The sequence below is a fragment of the Pinus tabuliformis genome, chromosome 2_1 (genome assembly GCF_031772625.1).
Source record: "Pinus tabuliformis cultivar Carrire ecotype Pingquan chromosome 2_1, CPIR1, whole genome shotgun sequence".
Classification (NCBI taxonomy): Eukaryota; Viridiplantae; Streptophyta; class Pinopsida; order Pinales; family Pinaceae; genus Pinus; species Pinus tabuliformis.
In genome coordinates this window covers 237,501,805-237,508,180 of record NC_142299.1, presented here as the reverse complement: position 1 = coordinate 237,508,180, position 6,376 = coordinate 237,501,805, and positions in this window count along the sequence as shown.

Genomic DNA, 6,376 nt, shown 5'->3' with positions numbered 1-6,376 from the left:
ACTGGTGGGAAACCTACTGCGAGAAGAAGGATGAAAGTACGGGCTCACCATTTTTAATCACACCCACTTGGAATTCACTCTAGGATTCTATCAAGGAGTAGTACTACCCTGTCAAAATCTATGAGGACAAATACATAAAGTGCACCATGCTGCGGCCGGGAAGGGGCCAAGATGTGCCAGAGTTCACAAACATTTTTCATACCCTTCGCACACAATTGGGTATCAAGGACTCTGAGCTACATTTGGTATTCAAATACACTAGTTGCCTACATAGATACATCCAAGAAGAGATGGAGTTCCTGAACATATCCTCACTTGGCATGGCATACCGATACATTATCAAAATCAAGAAGAAGTTTAAACAGAAGAAGGGACACTTTGGATCTGTGAATCCGAATACCAAAGGACAAAGCCAAGGCGGGGTGACCCAAGACAACCCGTTGAAGCCGCAAGAAAATAAAAACACCACGAAGTTGAAGAAGGACACAGGAAAGTGGTGTGAGTTCCAGAAGAGCCCCACTCACAACACAAGTGAGTGTCAGACCAAGCAGTCATTGGTGGTCGAGTTGAAGGCTTCCAAATTAGATGCATGTTCTAGACCCTGAGTTAGAACCCAACAACAAGAATGGAAAAGGGAAGAAGATCATTGATGCAGAGCCTAGCGCCACTGTTGCCACCGCCAAGATCCAGAAGAATGAGCCCGAAGATCCAAAAGAGGGGGAACGTCTTTTGCACTCATAGATGTGGGTGAAGGGTTAGCCACTACAATTCATTGTCGACAGTGGTAGCCAAAAGAACGTCATTTCAGCAAAGGTTGTGAAGTAGTTGGGCCTACTGACTACAGCACACCCGCAACTATATAGTATCGAGTGGCTTCAACTAGGACAAGATCTCCTAGTTTTCCAGTAGTGTCGCCTTCCCTACAGCATCAAACCCTTCATAGATGATGTATTGTGTGATGTTGCACCTCTGGATGTTTTTGATGTACTATTTAGACAACCATACTTGTGGAGGCAACATGTTGTGTATGAGTCAAGGCCTCGCACTATTATTATTACTTTGGGTAATTCATATACAGGATACCGAAGGTAGCCCCACCTACCACCACCTCTTTGATCTCTACTAATAAATTCAGCAAGTTCATCTCCTAGACTAGGAAATTCATTTTCTGTCTGGTTCGCTCCCAAAGTAAGGGGAAGATCGTTGCCACATCCATGACCCTCGCGAAGGGTTACTTCACACAGCAGTAGCAAAAAAAGAGGGATACGGTCATGGAAGAACATAGGAACAACTTCTCCTTGCCCATAGGGGTACCACACAAGTTTCAGGTGGGCAACAAAGTCTGGTTGCATCGGCGGAAAGAACACCTTACAAGATCCCATCAAAAGCTTAGACCACTCCGATATGGTCCTCACACTAGTACCAAGGCTATGGGAAACAATGCTTTGGAGCACATCATTCCCCCATTCTTTCTCTTGCATCCAGTGTTCAATTTGGACTGCCCTCGACCATGCTTCCCACCATTACTGGACACATCAGAGATTGCAGAACAGTAGGGACAAAGTTCAACAGATGGAGGAACTCAATGCAATGGGGACCATTTCTTCCTAAGGGGGGAGGAATGATCCAGGTTGATGTTGGTGGCCACCCACCTATCCCACTTGGACCCCAACAACTGTCTCTTTCAGTTTTTCAGTTTTGTAATTGTAGCATAATTTACTATTTTTAGCAGTTTTTTTTGGGTCCTAAACTTCCGGAGCCATTTTGAGGCCCTAAATGATGTTTTTTGGGAAAAGCGAGAGTAACATGGGTGATATATTGATGTTTCTCTTCCCAAAGTTATATTCCTTGGATAAGTCTTTCTAACGAGCTATTTTACACGTCAAACGAAGATCGAATGCCAAAGTTATGACCCTGGGAAGTTGATGTACCAATTTACCCAAATGGGGCCGACAGTTTTGTGTTTCATCTTCTAGGGTTAGGCTTTTGGATGTTTAGGGTTTTACATTGTTTCTCAACAATAAATAGGCCTTCGAGCCTCATTTTAACACAGTTCAAAGGCATGTAGCTGCCACATCTCTTCTCAGAGCTAAAGCTACCATCGCCCTAGCTGGTTTATTTCCATTTCTGTTTGTAAGCATATTTCAGTATTTTACATTAATGAAATGAAGCATTAGTTCCACTACATCTCTGTATTTATGGTTATCTCTATAATTAGTTGTGTTCCTATTTAAATCCAAATCAATATCTTACGAATTGGGTTTTGGTGGCCAACTGTGCACAAAGATTCCAAGGAGTACTGTAGGGCATGCAATTTCTACCAGAGGACTGGGAGTCTGTCGTGAAGGGATGAACTTACTCTAAACTCACAAGTCTTGTTACATGCATTCGAAAAATAGGCAATAGATTTTGTGGGCCCTATTCAGTCGGCAAGAAGGAAGACAGGAGAATGCTACATCATCACGACAACATAATACTTGACCAGGTGGGATGAAGTGTAGCTCGTGAAGGATTGTAGTGCGGCTACATCTCTGAAGCTTATATTTGATTACATTTTTTCTGGGTTTGGTCGTCTTAAGATTTTTATGAGTGGCAGGGGTTCACATTTCCCGAATGAGTTGATTGTTGCTTTTCTTGAAGAATTCCAGATGTATCATCAGAAAAGCATGCCATATCATCCTCAAGCAAATGGAAAAGTTGAAGCTTTTAATAAGATCTTTGAGAATGCTCTGACAAAGATCTGTAATGTGAATATGAACGATTGGGATGTGCGCATACCAGCTTTTCATTGGGCATATATAATTACCTATAATAAGTTGCCTCGATAGACACCATTTCGACTAGTTTATGGACAACAAGTAGTGATGCCAATGGAGTACATCGTGCCCAATTTGAGGATTTTTGTAGTCATAGAGATGGAAGATCAGGATATAATGGAAGAATGCCTCGCGCAGATACTTGAGTTAGAAGAAGATCATATCTTGGCATGATTTCATCAACAAGTGAAGAAGGCTTGAGAAAAGGAATGGCATGATCAACACATTAAGAAACACACCTTTAAAAATTGAGATTTAGTGTTGATGTATGATAGAAGGTTTACTAAGTTTCCAGCAAATTTTCAGATGCATTGGTTGGGACCATACATAGTCAAGGAGATTACGGATCGTGGTGCAGTTCACCTCATGAATATGAATGGGGAGCTATTCCTAGGAAGAATCAATGCGAGCTAGTTGAAGTTATATCGGGGTGATCCCATCCCTGCACAATGACTATATGGAAGTAGGACAGTTTTAGTACTTCAGAAAGTTGCAACGAAGTGCGGGACTATAAACTACACTACCAGGAGAAAAGTTTGGAAAAAAGGTTGGGTTGTGTGATGGTTAGGAGAAAGGCACAAATGGAAGCTCCAATGAATGAGCCAAGATAGCAAGTTGGGTCCCATGCAACCTGGCTGGAAAGTGACCATTGAAAGCACTACAGATGATTGGATGGGTTCGTTAAAGGGAGCGAGGGGGAACATTTGAGGAGCATATGTTTGGAAATCTGCTACCAAAAGAGCATTAATGAAGGAGATCTAGAGTGAATCAATGGATTTGAATTCAAAAGGGCTATAAATACAACATATCACTCCAAATTCAAGAACTTTTATTCGAGAGATCTTTCCTTGAGATTTTCCACCTAAGTTTGAGCCGAAATGATTCTTGCATGTGTGGATGATATTAGAAAGAGGTAGAGAAGATTTTTCACAAAAGTGGCTTCTGTTCAAGGCATATTTTTCTGAGTGGTAGAAGAAACTATTATGGGACAACATTGACAGAATTATTACAACACCACTAGTCCCTACCATAGCTCCTAGGTCACCAAGGCAAAAACCTACTACCTCCACGGTAGGACAGAAGAAGAAAAAGAAGCCACATGAAGCTCCGGTTTGGCAAAAGCCATGCAAAAACCCAACTGAGATTAGACAGAAGGGTCATATGGATAAGAATATGCAGTCGATGGAACTAGTGGATCTGGATGAAGAAGAGTTGACTGTGGGGGTTGAAGACATCAGTGTGGAAGATGCAAAGCCAATTAGTTGGATACCGACATATGTACCCCGTAGGAAATCCACTATTGAAGTAACTAAGGACCAGGACTCATTGAAATACAAGGTATTCATGCCAATGTTGCTGGAGGAAGTACCTATTGAGGGCGACTTGTTGGGCCGAGTACCATTTATAAAGATGGAGGATTGGGATTTGGGAGACCATGCCAAGTTTCCACAATTCGAACCTAGTAAATACTTGAAATCGGTCTACTACAAGAAGGCAGGTGTCACAAGGCTTGAGAAAATGAAGTGGGCAGCTGAAATTGAGCACACAGAATTGGTCAATATGTTGTATATCCCACACTTTAGCCACAACATAATTAATACTATTTGTATGCATCAATTGTTGGCATTGTTTCATGATGGGTGCCTCTAGCAGGGAGGGCCCATTCCAATTGATGATATGTTGGTCCCCAGAATCACATTTTTACCTTATCAGGGCACGAACCCCACGGACGCTTTTGTGGGGAAGTCACAGGAAAAGAAGATCATAGATCAGAGGAAGAGAAATTTTGGGTTGGTGAAGAAGTCACGAGGCTACTCCATTAGCTCTATCTCAGATGGATCTGTGTAGTTTTCTACACATATTATGGCAGGAAAGATAATGTGGAAGTGTCATATCGATGAAGTGTCATCACTAGTGGTATCTCTAGCTATGTAGTGCAGCTAAGGCATCCAATTTAATTGGGCTAAGAACCTCTGTTATGAGTTCTTGAAGTATTTTCATGAAGCTGAGGAGGATGTAAAGGCATTCCACTACACGTGGTTATTTCTATTGATCGTCTTGGTAGCCTGGAGGATGCCTGAGTATAGCTAGTTCCCAACGCCAATCTAGAATTGTGTGAGGCTGTGAAATTTGCCTCGCTGTGGGCGATGAAGGATCTTGACCGTATCATTGAAACAAACATATTTTGGGTATTGTTTGAGTCAAAGCTGCGAATGGTCATCAACCAACAACCACAGTTGTCACCAAGCCTACATGCGCAGTACAAAAATATAGTAGACTTCAAAGCAGATTTTCACTGTCTATCCATACGCATGATAAAGGATGCCTTAGGAGCATGACACAAGTTTACATATTTTGTCATGGAATAATATATTATGGGGGTCATTAGAAAATGGCCGAGCGATTGGCTCGCCCCATATAGCAAAGCTGTACAGAAGGAGAAATGGGGAAAATAGAAAGTGTTACAAAAGCCAAGAAAGACAAAGATAAAGAAGCAAAAAATGCTTCTAAGAAAGAAAAAGGAGCATAGAAGGCTTCTATAAAATAGAAGGAAACATAGAAGGAAAAGGATTCTGTTATCACTCCAAGAAACTCTCCTAGGTTGCAGCTCGGAGATGCCTGGTAACATATAATATTTAATATTTTTCTCAGAACTATTAGAATCGATGATGGTTTGGATCAAGTTAGATAACCATTTCAGCTCTATTCTCACTCAAGACATGCATGAACACTTTCACCAATACAAGGCTATAGACCACTAATTCTCAATAATTTATAAACTCAATGGATAGATGGAGAATATTGGTTGTACTAGTAGATTGCATACATAAACACATATGAATGGTTAGCTACGGGAAGTAAATGAGACTTGCAAATCTAATTTATCAATGCAGAGAGAATGGACATTGAACATATAATAGAAAAATAAGCTTATATTGCTAGAATGAAGATGAGAAGCTTGAAGGAATAGAGGAGGAACAATCTCCAGAAGTTGAACCTCTATTACATCTTACTTTCAGCTATTTATAGCCTATTTACAATGCTCCTAAGCTCTAAGAGGCTCGGAGTCTTAATCTGTCTAATCTACCTTGTTAACTGATTTGATGCCCTCTAGGCAAGCATGGACTCACAGTTTTCTACTTCTAACATAAGAGTAACCATTTTTAGATATTTTGGGTGGTTTGTTGCGCTGTCTGGGAGTTCTCTCATGCCAAAAATTCCACACAATCATTACTTTTGTTATGGTTGTGTCGTTCTGTGGCTCCATGACCATTTCTAGTTGATTTGGCTGTGTATTTATGGCTCCACAGTCGCTTTGGGTTGATACGGCCTCTGCTCTGTGGTGGAATGGATCTTTGGGCCTATGAAATCCCTTTAAAATTCGAATAGTGACTGCTTTCTGTTATGAACAGAAAACACCACATTACTCCAAAAATCCCACCCTCTCTGTGTATTTTGGACTTCAAAAGTCCTAAAATATGGTTTAATTGTCTATTGGGTCCGGCCTTGTCGCCATCGTAAGTCACAAAAAGCTTGCTCTTATGTATTTCCCTTGTATT